General features: G+C 37.7%; 1 pseudogene; it reads left to right on the forward strand.

Annotated features, from left to right (window-relative positions):
* Nucleotides 1–10,820: 10,820 nt before the first annotated feature.
* Nucleotides 10,821–10,975, forward strand: LOC100672899 (large ribosomal subunit protein eL39-like; annotated as a pseudogene).
* The last annotated feature ends 4,352 nt before the right edge of the window (nucleotides 10,976–15,327 follow it).

Here is a 15,327-nt window from a genome sequence, read left to right on the forward strand (position 1 = left end):
GTCTATGGAACTGAAAAGCTCAGATTAGTATCTAAACCCCTACTTTACAAATATGTTTTCTTCAAATCCCATTCTGGCTGCTGCTGTTGCTGAAAAACATGATAGCTCTTGAGAAAGGTTAGTACATTCCTACTTTGAAGGGGCAATTGAATGCTGAAAATAAAGAACATATTATTTAGTGTTAGCTAAATGTACAAACCCTCTACTTAAAAGTATCCTATATAAATTTTGTTTTCTGTTGTTTGTTTTAATAAAAAAGAGTAGCTTACAGGGGCATTTGAAAATAAAATCACATATAGCTGGTAGATTTTCTTAAATATTATCTTGAATACCTACAAGCTTCAACTTAAATAATTAAATTAGAAATTTAAAGAGTATGCCAATAGCCTTTCTTCAATTCTTCAAAACTGCCAGCTTCGTTATCAGAAAAACCTATTTGCTTTCTAGTTCTGGTACTCTTAGACTGTATAAACTTAGGCAAATCTCTGAGCCTACATTTTCCCATTTGAAAAATTAAAACTATACTACTAACTTGTCCTATTTGGTTGATGATTTATGAAGCTTCAAGTACACTAAACTATGTTAAAAATATCTGGCACCATGTCTGAACTATGTCAGTTCAGTTTCAATAAGTGGTAGCCATTAATTGTTTTAGTATTAACATTATTGTTTTTCCTTCCTAAACCGTGAAAACATATCCAAAAGTAAGATATCATTTTGTGTATCATTTGCTATTTAAATCTAAATTTCTCAATGTAGAGGGATTTCAGAACAGAGAAATGTCTTTAAAGAACTCAGTATAGAGGTGGGACCAAGAAGGCTGACTTGGTAGAAGCTATCTCGGATCCCTCTTGCAACAAAGACTCAGAAAAACAAGTGAATCGATCACATACATGACAATCTACGAACCCTGACCATCAAACACAGATCTAAACAGTTGACCTGAGTGACAGAGACTGACAACGAGCAACCATGGGGAAGCAGAGACTGTTTTCAGAGCCTGGAGCCAGAGTCCCAGTCAGAAAATCTTGGTGACGGGCTTTGGACTGGGTACAGGGGAGCTGAGCACAGCATCCTGAGATCTCTCAAACACAGGATGCAGCCCTAGCCCCCAGAAGTGACCTCGGGAGAAGCCCAACAAGTGCACACAGGCAGCGCAGTGACACGGCTGACAGGAGGAGAAGTCACCGGGAGGCAGTGACTGGTTTTGGAACCTGGAGTGTGGCGTCCCAGCCGGGGAACCTTGGCACTGGGCTTTGGACTGGGAGCAGAGGAACTGACCACGGCTTCTAAGACAGCACAAGCACAGGACACGGGCCTGACCCTCGGGGGCAATCTCAACCCAGCCAACACACACAGGCTACACACCCCTTGGGAATCTCAGATAAAACAGTCATCACCAAGCAAGATAAATAACTTTGTCTATATTCTGAGGTGCTACTCTCTCCTATCTATCTGATCCTTTCCCTCCCCTTCCCAGGCGGCTTCATTAACATTGGAATTTCCTGAAGCAGAGAGTGAAGTGCTCTGTGGTTTTTCTTTTTGGTCTTTTCCTAACCCATTCTCCTGGCCTGAGAGCAGCAGCTACAAAAAACCCAGGGACCAAAAATCATTCCCTGACTTCCCGAAATTGAACTAAAAATACAGAACCAGCTCCAGCCAAGCATATGAGATCCACAGTCTTGGGCTTTCTTCCCTACAGGGAACAAAGTGGCTATTATAATGCAAAGACATTTCTGATAGGGATCTGACTGTAATTGTTTTAGCGGATTACTAGAAAGACAAGTTTCCCAGGTCTGATATCTCTACCTATTAAACAGAGCCCTCACTGACCCACAACAGGGAACTGAGGGCTGAAGCTCCAACCAGACTATCTAGCCTCCTACCTTGGGGGTCTGAGGATGGTGACACCTACCAATCTGTAGAGGTACATGCATTGGGTGCCTAAGGTACAGCTGCAGAGCCCACCCACCAAAGTGGTTTAGGAATAGAGACACACCTACCTCACTGGCACTTGGGGGAAGCCTGTCAGCATCCTGCCCCCACCAGAGTGTGAACCCCTGCTGCTACTAGAATCTGGTGCACACAACTACCACCACTACTCCTCTAGATGGATAGCTGACAGTCTGCACCACGCACTTGGTAACCCAAAATCAGATTCTAATCAAGAATAGTGAATGGACTTTTAGGCTTATATATCTGGTAACAGCCCAAACCAGCTGGTAATAGGACATAAGTGAGTCAAGGTGACAACAATCAAGACAGCACAATCTAGTAGCCCATCTATGCATATTGAAAGAAAACAAAACAAGATAAGACTCAGGGAGCAAATATAAAATAAATCACTACAATATCTTAGTGATGGCTCAGAGACAGCAGTTGATATCAAACCACATAAAGAAGCAGACCATGATTGCTTCTACAACTCCCCAAATTAAAACATCAAAATCTTTCCCAAATGAAGATACAATCCTGGAATTGCCAGATGAAGAATATAAAAAACTAATTCACAGAATGCTTCAAGACATCAGGGATGAACTCAGAAATAAAATAAGGCAATCTACAGAAAAGGCCAAGGAGCACACTGATAAAGTAGTTGAAGAAATCAAAAAGATTGTTCAAAAACATAGGGGAAAAATTAATAAGCTGCAAGAATCCATAGAGAGACAGCATTCAGAAATCCAAAAGATTAACAGTAAAATTACAGAGACAACTCAATAGGAAGTCAGAGGAGCAGAATTGAGCAACTGTAACACAGAGTGTGGCACCTGAAGGATAAGGGAATTGACACCAAAAGCTGAAAAAAATCAGATAAAAGAATTAAAAAAAATGAAGAAACCCTAAGAATCATGTGGGACTCAGTCAAGAAGAATAACTTATGTGTGACTGGAGTTCCAGAACAGGGAGGGATAACAGAAAATACGGAAAGAATAGTTGAAGATCTGTTGGCATAAAACTTCCTTGACCTGAAAGACAAAAGGATATCTATCCAAGATGCTCATCAAACCCCATATAAGATTGACCCAAAAAGAAAATCACCAAGACATATTATCATCAAACTTGCCAAAACCAAAGATAAAGAGAAAATTTCAAAAGCAGCCAGGGATAAAAGAAAGGTCTCCTACAAAGGAGAGTCAATAAGAATAAGTTCAGACTACTCAGCAGAAACCACGCAGGCAAGAAGGCAATGGGATGACATATATAGAGCACCGAAGGAGAAAAACTGCCAGCCAAAGATCATATATACAGCAAAACTCTCTCTCAAATATGAAGGTGAAATTAAAACATTTACAAATAAACACAAGCATAGAGAATTTGCAAAAACCAAAGCAAAACTACAAGAAATACTAAAGAAAATTGTTTGGTCAGAAAATCAATAATATCAGATACTGGCACAACACAAGGTCACAGAATAGAACATCCTGATATCAACTCAAATAGGGAAATCACAAAAACAAATTAAGATTAATTTTTAAAAAGAAAAAATGCTCAAAACAGGGAATCATTGAAGTCAATATGTAAAAGATCACAATAATCAAAAAGAGGGACTAAATACGAGGCATAGAACTGTCACGTGGAGAGGCAAACAAGGCGATATAGGACAATACAAGTTAGGTTTTTACTTAGAAAAATAGGGGTAAATATTAAGATAATCACAAAGAGGTCTAATAATTCCATAACTCAAAATAAAAACCAAGAAAAACATAACAACTCAGCAAACATAAATTCAACCACTATGAAAATGAGGAACACACAATTTACAAAGAAAAAGTCTCAGCACAAAAAAGTAAGTGGAAAAATGAAATTGTCAACAACACACATAAAAAGGCATCAAAATGACAGCACTAAATACATACTTATCTATGATTACACTGAATGTAAATGGACTGAATGCACCAATAAAGAGACAGAGAGTCTCAGACTGGATAAAGAAACATGGTCCACCTATATGCTGCCTACAAGAGACACACCTTAGAGACATAAACAAACTAAAACTCAAAGGATGGGAAAAATATATCAAGCAAACAACAAGCCAAAAAGAGCAGGAGTAGCAATATTATTTTTTGACAAAATAGACTTTAAATACACCACAAAGGATAAAGAAGGACACTACATAATGATTAAAGGGACAACTGACCAGAAAGATATAACCATATTAAATATTTATGCACCCAATGACAGGGCTGCAAGATACTTAAAACAAACTTTAACGGAACTGAAAAGTGAGATAGACACCTCCACAATTATAGTAGGAGAATTCAACACACCACTTTCGGAGAAGGACAGGACTTCGAGTAAGAAGCTCAATAGAGACATGGAAGACCTAATTGCTACAATCAACCAACTTGACCTCATAGACTTATACAGAACACCCCACCCAACAGTTGCAAAGTGTACTTTTTTCTCTAGAGCACATGGAACGTTCTCTAGAATAGACCACATATTAGGTCATAAAACAAAACTTTGCAGAATCCAAAACATCAAAATATTACAAAGCATCTTCTCAGACCACAAGGCCATAAAAGTGGAAATCAATAACAGAAAAATGAGGGAAAAGAAGTCAAATACTTGGAAACTGAACAATATCCTGCTCAAAAAAGATTGGGTTCTAGAAGACATTAAGGAGGGAATAAAGAAATTCATAGAATGCAACAAGAATGAAAACACTTCCTATCAAAACCTCTGGGACACAGCAAAAGCAGTGTTCAGAGGTCAATTTATATCGATAAATGCACACATACAAAAAGAAGAAAGAGCCAAAATCAGAGAACTGTCCCTACAACTTGAACAAATAGAAAGTGAGCAACAAAAGAATCCATCAGGCACCAGAAGAAAACAAATAATAAAAATTAGAGCTGAACTAAATGAATTAGAGAACAGAAAAACAATTGAAAGAAGTAACAAAGCCAAAAGCTGGTTCTTTGAAAAAATTAACAAAATTGATAAACCATTGGCCAGATGGACTAAAGAAATACAGGAAAGGAAACAAATAACCCAAATAAGAAACGAGATGGGCCATATCACAACAGACCCAACTGAAATTAAAAGAATCATATCAGATTATTACAAAAAATTGTACTCTAACACATTTGCAAACCTAGAAGAAATGGATGAATTCCTAGATAAACACTACCTACCTAAACTAACACAATCAGAAGTAGAACAACTAAATAGACCCATAACAAAAAAAGAGATTGAAACGGTAATCAAAAAACTCCCAACAAAAAAAAGCCCTGGCCCGGACAGCTTCACAGCAGAATTCTACCCAACTTTCAGAGAAGAGTTAACACCACTACTACTAAAGGTATTTCAAAGCATAGAAAATGATGGAATACTATCTAACTCATTCTATGAAGCCACCATCTCCCTGATACCAAAACCAGGTAAAAACATCACAAAAAAAAAAAAAAAAAAAAAAATTATGGACCTATATCCCTCATGAACATAGATGCAAAAATCCTCGACAAAATTCTAGCCAATAAAATTCAACAACATATCAAAAAAATAATCCACCACGACCAAGTGAGATTTTTACCAGGTATGCAAGATTGATTTAATATTAGAAAAACCATTAATGTAATCCACCATATAAACAAAAAAAAGACAAAAACCACATGATCTTATCAATTGATGCAGAAAAGGCATTTGACAAAGTCCAACACCCACTCGTGATAAAAACTCTCAGCAAAATAGGAATTGAAGGAAAATTCCTCAACCTAATAAAGGGCATCTATACAAAGCCAACAGCCAACATCACTCTAAATGGAGAGAGCCTGAAAGCATTTCCGTTGAGAATGGGAACCAGACAAGGATGCCCTTTATCACCGCTCTTATTCAACATTGTGCTAGAGGTCCTAGCCAGGGCAATTAGGCTAGACAAAGAAATAAAGAGCATCCAGATTGGCAAGGAAGTATTAAAACTATCTCTATTTGCAGATGACATGATCTTATACACAGAAAACCCTAAGGAATCCTCCAGAAAACTACTGAAACTAATAGAAGAGTTTGGCAGAGTCTCAGGTTATAAGATAAACATACAAAAATCACTTGGATTCCTCTACATCAACAAAAAGAACATCAAAGAGGAAATCACCAAATCAATACCATTCAAGAAGATAAAATACTTAGGAATAAATCTTACCAAAGATGTAAAAGACCTATACAAAGAAAACTACAAAGTACTAGTGCAAGAAACTAAAAAGGACCTACATAAGTGGAAAAACATACCTTGCTCATGGATAGGAAGACTTAACATAGTAAAAATGTCTATTCTACCAAAATCCGTCTATACATACAATGCACTTCCGATCCAAACTCCAATGACATTTTTTAAAGTGATGGAGAAAAAAATCACCAACTTCATATGGAAGGGAAAGAAGCCTAGGATAAATAAAGCATTACTGAAAAAGAAGAAAGTGGGAGGCCTCACTCTACCTGATTTTAGAACATATTACACAGCCACAGTAGTCAAAATAGCTTGGTACTAGTACAACAACAGGCACATAGACCAAAGGAACAGAATTGAGAACCCAGATATAAATCCATCCATATATGAGCAGCTGATATTTGACAAAGGCCCAGTGTCAGTTAATTGGGGAAAAGATAGTCTTTTTAACAAATGATGCTGGCATAACTGGATATCCATTTGCAAAAAAACAAAACAGGACCCATACCTTACACCATGCACAATAACTAACTCCAAGTGGATCAAAGACCTAAACATAAAGACTAAAACGATAAAGATCAGGGAATAAAAAATAGGGACAACATTAGGTGCCCTAATACAAGGCATAAACAGAATACAAAACATTACCAAAAACGATGAAGAGAAACCAGATAACTGGGAGCTCCTAAAAATCAAACACCTATGCTCATCTAAAGACTTCACCAAAAGAGTAAAAAGACCACCTACAGACTGGGAAAGAATTTTCAGCTATGACATCTCCGACCAGCACCTGATCTCTAAAATCTATATGATTCTGTCAAAACTCAACCACAAAAAGACAAACAATCCAATCAAAAAGTGGGCAAAGGATATGAACACACATTTCACTAAAGAAGATATTCAGTGCTTTGAAGGTCAGCGGAGCAAGGGCAGGGGCTTGGGGACTATGGCTTAAGAGGACTTCTAAGTCAATTGGCAAAATAATTCTATTATGAAACATTCCGCACCCCACTTTGAAGAGTGGCATCTGAGGTCTTAAATGCTAACAAGCGGCCATCTAAGATGCATCAATTGGTCTCAACTCACCTGGATCAAAGGAGAATGAAGATCACCAAGGCCACACGATAACTATAAGCCCAAGAGACAGAAAGGGCCATATGAACCAGAGACTTACATTATCCTGAGACCAGAAGAACTAGATGGTGCCTGGCCACAACCTATGACTGCCCTGACAGGCAGCAAAACAGAGAACCCCTGAGGGAGGAGGAGAGCAGTGGGATGCAGACCCCAAATTCTCATAAAAAGACCAGACTTAATGGTCTGACTGAGACTAAAAGAATCCCGGCAGTCATGGTCCCCAAACCTTCTGTTGGCCCAGGACAGGAGCCATTCCCGAGGGCAACTCATCAGACATGGAAGGGACTGGGCAATCGGTTGGAGAGAGATGCTGATGAGGAGTGAGCTACTTGTATCAGGTGGACACTTGAGACTGTGTTGGCATCTCCTGTCTGGAGGGGAGATGGGAGGGTAGAGAGGGTTAGAAACTGGCAATACCGTTTCGAAAGGAGAGACTGGAAGGAGGGAGTGGGGTGACACATTAGGGGGAGAGTAAGTGGGAGTATGGAGTAAGGTGTATATAAGCTTATATGTGACAGACTGACTTGATTTGTAAACTTTCACTTAAAGCACAATAAAAATTATTAAAAAAAAAAAAGAACTCAGTATAGTAGCTAGAACTTTCATGCTTATTACCTGGAAGAAAGTGGAACTAGGGGTTTTTCTGATTTACTTGGGATTAGTTTTATAAATTTTTAGTTTTTATAAAGCAGGTGTGCATCTCCACTCATATTCTGTACATTCCATAGTCAATAAGGAGAATACTACAAAAATTCGTGATACAGAGCACACGATGCTTTTTTTAAGTTTTATTTGTACAGATACAATCTACTTCACCTTGGCCTTAACAGCTGCAAGGCCAAATTTTTTTTGGCAGTGATTCTCTCCTTAGTGTCTGTGAAAAGATGATTTGCTTTTTCCAGTTATTGTGTGATAGGGAAAAGTCAGTATATCATCTAAAAAATTATCTGATGTTATTTGCCGCTTCGTGACATTATTGTAATTTAAGGATGTATATAAACTGTTACCCTTTGTTTTAACTTTGAGTAAAGATTCAGCTATCATTTTGTTCATTTAGTTCCGTATTTTAAATTTTTCCTTTTATTTTTCCATCCTAATATGCACAGGATTCATAGTGGACAAAGAAGATCAATTTTTCTCATCTTCAGTATTCTGTATATGTTCTTGATGTATTCTGCAAGCTAAGCTACATCATTGTGGCTATTATGCTGATTTTATGCAAATGCGTTGCTGTCTTACTCTGGCTTCTCTAGAGGAGCAAAACCAGTCAAGTGTGTGTGTGTGTATATATATGTACATACATATACAGATACATATATGTATACACATACATATACGGGAACCCAGGTGGCATAGCAGTTAAGTGCTTTGTCTGCTAACCGAAAGTTCAGCAGTTCAAATCCACCAGGTACTCCTTGGGAACTCTATGAGGCAGTTCTACTCTGTCCTATAGGGTCACTATGAGTTGGAATCAGCTTACAGCAATGGGTTTGGTTTGTATAGAAAGAGAGAGAGATTTATCTCAAGGAACTGGCTCATGCAGTCATGAATGCTGGCAAGTCCTAAATTTGTGGATTAGGTGTCAGACTGGAGTCTTCATGTGTTTGCAGGGGCTGACAAACCTAAAACTGGCAGGTCAGGTGAAGGATGCTGGCTCATGGGGTTGTGGGAACTAGTGAATCACAAGATCCAGAGAAAGGATCCAGGATCCAGAGGAAGCTTTGCCATATATGTTGGATGTGGGCCATACTCCCAAGGAAACTGACTGGCATTCAACTGACTCGCCTTTCAAGTGATTCTCTGCTCATATGGGATCACAAAATGGGGATGATTACACAATATCTGTCACAATACTGAGAATCATGGCCTAGCCAAGTTAACATATAACATTAACCATCCCAGTCGCCAAGAAACCGTACAAAACAAATCACTAAACTATAAATCATAAACATAGAATCAAGGACAACGTACTCCTGACATTTTGAGATATTTAAGTGACTAGAAAGGGAAAGTTTTATATTCACTTTATAAGCAGGTGAAGAGAGTAAAATAAGAGTTTCCCACTTGACAATTTATTTATACTTTATTTGATTTAACATAAAAACATCTCTGTAAGGTAGGTATTATTATTGTCTTCATTAAAAAACAAAAATAATTACTTGGCTGAGTACCATCCAGTGTGAAAATAGTGAGACTGAGAGTTGAATCCATATCTAAAAAAAAAAATTTTTTTTTTTTTCCTACTTGCCTGTAAATTACCCAACTTTTGCTTCATAGGAAGCTTCCTTTGCAACTGTGATTTCTATATTAATGTCATACAGTGATGAGTAAAGGTAACAAACGTTTCAAAGTACGTATAAGAAGGAAGGAGTCACAATCTTGCATGAAGAATATTATTTCTTGAAAAAATCAATTTTTATTAATGCTATAACTCAGAAATATTAGGAAATACATGAAATAATTTACCACCAGTTAAACAGGGAGAGTAAAGGCTCTATAAATAGCTGGAACACACTTCAAGTCTCTTAGAATGAGAGAGCCTATCCTGCTTAAAATTATAAAAAAAAAAAAAACCCATGTTGTATCATCAGAAAAGTCAGGCATGTGAACAATAATTATCCACAAGCAATCTCAAGCCTCCCAAATCAGGCAATTTTTACTTGTCTTGTATGCTGGAAATGGACTTAGGGAATCATATACGTTAGGAGACTGTTGCATTATCTAGCAATATATCACAATTTTCCAGTTCTTGAGAATTCATTTTTACCTAAAGACCCATTTCTGAGTGAGTTTTGTTTCCTTGTGCATTCAACATCTAAGGAGCCCTGGTGGGGCAGTGGTTAAAGTGACGGACTGCTAACCAAAAGGTTTGCTGTTTGGCTCCACAGGAAAACGATGTGGCCTCTACTTCCATAGAGATTTACAGCCTTGGGGACCACAGGGGGTTGCTATGAGTGAGAATTCACTTGATGGCAGTGAGTTTGGTTTGGGCATTCGATATTTACTAGAAATCCAGTACTTGATTTCATACCCATCAAATGAGGATCTACTATCACCAACCAAGCTTTTAGAGTTGCATTTTAACATTAAAACCTAAAGGATTTATAAATTTTGCATGCCATGATTTTATTATTTTGGGTCATAGATTTCCTTTATTTCACTAGAAGAGTAGATCCAAAGTTTATATGACCTAGATAACAAGTTCCTACAGGCACTTTGACACAATTTCGACCTGTACTTGTCTGTGCATAATATTATTATAGAAATCACACAATTGATGGCAATTTTCCAAAATAATTTAACATAAACTATTTAACCAGGATGATAACTGGAATATCAAGGGGTGAACAGAGATAAGTTTAACTAATCTAAAGACCTAGACCTATTCAGAACTAAATCAGAAAATATCATCTCACTCTTTTCTTTGATATTGAAAAGCATAAACTCAGAGGTATGTTTTTCACTTTCTCCCTTTCTCTGGCCGCTGTGGGGAGTGTGGCCACCTGCCATCCTTGCCATGTCATTTCATAAGATATTCAGGATTGAGAGATTCCTGGCCAAAAACAAAAGCAGAATTGCCCCATTCCTCAATGGATTTGAATGAAAACTGGTAATAAAATCGAGTTCAATTCCAAGAGAAGACATTGGAGAAGAACCAAGCTGGGTCTGTAAGGAGTCGCACATGTGATGGCACACAGATTTACCCTCTTTCGGGCTCACTCTCATTCTACTATATTGAGTTGAAAACTGTACAGTTGAACATGTACTCGGAAAATTATGGTTTCTTCATTTGTTTTTATGCTTCTGCGTTAAGAGATTGATCCCACTAACAAATATATGAGACATTTGGTTAAAAAAAAAAAAGTCTATATTTTTAAATAACTCGAATGACACTTTAGTATAATTGAAACTGGTGAGAAAAATTTCCAAATAACTGTATAGACAAAAGAAAGCAAAGAATTGAAGGAAGGAACAAAAAACAAGAGGAAGGGAAACAGGAAAGGAGGAAGGGAGGCAGGCAAGCATGCTAAAAACAAATTGAGTGCAGTAAGGAGTCAGATTGAAAGGTGGAAAAGGAATAAAAAAATCCCAGAAAAAAGAGAAAACGCAGCAAAAGCTAAAGCAAACACATCAGCTAGAACAATAAACATAAATGGTTAAAGCCAGCGGTCTTTAAACATTTTGCTGATATATTCCTGAAGGAATTTTTAAAAATCTATCATCTCCTATATATTTAACTAGTTTCGAATATGCTCTTTCTGGAGCTTTATAGTTATTGGGACTTTAAAATAAATCTGTTAATTCACTCTTTTAAATCTACTTAAATGTATTTAAATAACAGAGTTTTGACCCACCCATCTCCCATTAAGAAACATGTGAGCCAAATTTTCCCATATAGAAAGTATACATTGTTTCTTTTGTGTCTGTACTTGTATTAACTTTCCATTTTTCTCACAGAAAATATCTAAATACTATACATATTTACATTTGGAAAATACCTGTCTTTTGTTTTGCTATTTAGAGAAATGTATAGGACTTGATACTACAGATTATTAGATTAACTCATTGTATTGCTTTTCGACCAAACACACAAAAAAAATGTTATCATGTATAAGTTGATTTTTTAGTATTCTATGAGTAATCTGGAAACCCTGGTGGTGTGGTGGTTAAGAGCTACAGCTGCTAACCAAAGGTCGGCAGTTCAAATCCACAAGGTTCTACTTGGAAACACTAGAGAATAGTTGAGTAATCCTTACAATTATCAATAGTTGTGTACTGACTCAAACATGTTACAATTTTTGTAAAATAATTTTTAAACTTAAAAACTAAAAAAAATATTTTAAATGAAAAAATAAAGGAACTTTATCTTTCTTTATGAGATAATTGTGAACCTGACTCTAATGTTTTGAATTGCCCCTGTTTTTAATATACTGCAGGTTTTTAGGCCAGGGTAGGATTGAAATTCACACCTCTTAGTTGATACCCTTGGTGAGACCCTGTCATCCTCTGACCCTGCCTAGCTGCACTGACAAACACAAAGGAGAGAGGGAAGCTTAAGGAGAGGGAGATATCCGTGATCTTTGTATATAGGATCAGGCTTTCCTGCAGCAGAAAGGAACTTTAAATCAGGAGAAACAAACTTACCCAGGGACGCGGGCATGGGAGTGCTCCCCTATGGCCTGCTGTCCTCTGGAGCCAGTCATGGCATCGCTCCTCTTGGATTACTGCATGGCCACATAAGGCCTAGACGAGTGAGAGCTCATGGACTGCTCTCCTCTAGTTGAAATCAGCCTTTTGTATGTCCCCGAATGCACTATACAAGGGACATCATTTTCTATTTGTGCACTGAGCAGAGAAAAGTTAGAGAGCACTTTTGCATAGAATCTGGCTGGCCTCCCCCTCCCCCAATCAACTGATGCTGGGTGTCAGGCACTTGTTGGTGTTCCACATGGTCAGTTGTGGCCTACTGGACACTGACAACCAGAGATAGAGCTGTGGTACTTTTTGGAGTCATGGAGGGCCTGTTGACTGCCACAAACATGTCTTTCCAGCCGGCCCTAGAGCAACTGGGTGGTGTGCTGCTGTTGTGGTCTGAATGCTTAAGACAAGTCTCATGTCTCTTTGAGTTTCCTTGGAAGATTCTGATGTGTACTGCTGTGGTGGTTTTTATAGTAAACAGGTTATATCCTTCAAGGAGGAAACAAGAGCTAGTCAAAAGGGCTTCTGGCCTGATGGAAGAATGCCATAAATTGAGTGAGAAGATTGGTCTGATTAGACAAGACTTTGAAGGCATTGAGTCCCGTGTGGTGGAGACTAGTCCTCTGATGCTTCAAACTCTGTCTTTGGCAGCACTAAACGAAAATCTCAACAGGCCTTCACTTGAGGATACAGTAGATTTTCCAGAACAAGGATCAAAAAGTGAGCCTCCCAAATTTTCCTTTCATGGACCACTGATGGATAACCTTCAAGGACAGATAAGGTCACTTGAAGATGCATCCAAATCCCTCCAAACACAAGTGACTGATGCAAAAAACATCTTAAAATCACTTCAGAACAATGTAGAACAACTTCACGAGAAATTAGAGGATGGTTTGAAGGAAAACGCTTATCTTCAAGGAAGTCTAAAAGAGCTTGCCCAGGAAACTGCCTGTTGGGAGCAAAGCTTGCAGGAAAAAAAGGCAAAGAAGGAAAGGCTTGAAACCTCAAATGCACAAATGAATCAAGTTGTGAATAAAAAGGAGATGCAGGTAAATTCCCTGACTGAGACTGTGCAAAAGATCATAAGTGTGCCTGTTCCCCAAGGAGAAGATTCTGTAAATGATGGTAGCTTGGAATTGGATCAAAAGAGCTTATCAGAAAAGGGAGATCACCTAGTCCGTCAGTCAGACATAGATGTCAAGAAGCTCATTGACATTGTTAACTTAAATTTTTGCCTTGAAAGTCTTTACAGAGAAAAGCAAGAAAAATTGAAAAAAATATCTGAAGAAAACCAAGTGAATGAAGAGGCTACAGGTGAAATAAAGAGCCTCCAAACTGAGCAAGCATCTTTGAAGTGTGAAAATTCACAGCTTGAAAACGAAATTCAGAAGCTTCAGCTGACACTGGAAACTTTGCCTCCACTTTATCAAGATCATGTGAGGCAACTTCAGAAAAAGTCAATTGAAGAGAAAAATCATTGCTTCAAAATAGAAAAGAAACTTGCCAAGGTGCATAGAAACATGAGCTATGCACATGAGAAGTGCAAACTCTACAGGAAGATAGTCGAAGACCTGGACACAGAACTGGAAAGAACCACCTCCTTTTATCAAAACAAACTTCTCTTCTATGAGAAGAAAGCTCAGGAAAGTTGGCTGACAGCTGTGGCAACTGAGAGAAAGCTCAGTGAGCTAAGAGAAGAAAATAACCAAAGAAGAAAAAGTAGCATTCAAGTTCCATCTTTCCCAAGTAACCCTTTTGCCCCCGCTGTTCCAAATGCAACTAGCAAAGGCCAGGAAGTATCAGGGGATCCCCTGGATCAGCAGGTCCCCAAGGAAGGAGAAACATTAAGCAATGAGGGCTCAGGTATCCAGGGTGACATTCAGGTTTGATACAGCTGCAGACCCCCAAACATCCACGACCACCGCAAGACACCTGCTTTTGCATTCTCTCTTACAAGTCATTTTGTTTTCTCTCTTTTTAGTTTAGTTAAGTTTCATTATAGTTTAGTTTAAATATAGATTCTTTTAATATAATTCTTAAGAATGTAGTATTTTAGTGTATTGGAACCTCTAGAACTAGATATGTAAGAATTATATTTTGATTAAAGTTAAAGATCCAGCATTAGTTATATCATCTTTAAAGTTTGACATGGATGGATGTTTAAAACAATACAGGTCATTCCTGTTATGAACTGTTATTTAAAAATCTGTTAGTAGCCTAATATTTAACTCAGTAAATTTTAATTGGCTTTGAAAAAAAAAATCCAGCTAAACAACAACATACCTAGTCAAACTTTGTAATATTTTTATTAGTTCAGCCCTAAGTTCATAGATTAATTAGGGGGTTGACATTTGGCAACAATTTGTTTATTCATTTGAAATTTTTTTAACCTTTGGTTTTCTTTGTTTTGGATATTCTTTGTACATCAGATGTTTCTAAAGTTTATACAGTCAGTATAAAAGCTTTTCTTTTATGGCACAATAAACAAACACACGCACAGACACACAAAAGAAATCTGGCCTAGTGGCGTTTTTCACCCCTCAGAACGCTACAGTAGAAGCTAAAGATCACTCTGAAAAAATGGTTCAAGCCTACTTCAAATACGGGGTTTCAGTTATAAAACACACGTTTGGCACATTATCACCAATAATATAGCAAAGATCATCAGTATCCGTTTTTCTTGGCTTGTGTTGAGTACATTATGAGGTTCTTTGCCCACATGAAAAGGGAAGCCCTCAAACTGGCCTTTATCTTATCCATGACACGTCTTTGAGCACCTACTGCAGATCTTTAAGTGAAGCTGGCATATGGTGTAAATTAATTCT

This window comes from Loxodonta africana, chromosome 5 (genome assembly GCF_030014295.1).
Source record: "Loxodonta africana isolate mLoxAfr1 chromosome 5, mLoxAfr1.hap2, whole genome shotgun sequence".
Taxonomy (NCBI): Eukaryota; Metazoa; Chordata; class Mammalia; order Proboscidea; family Elephantidae; genus Loxodonta; species Loxodonta africana.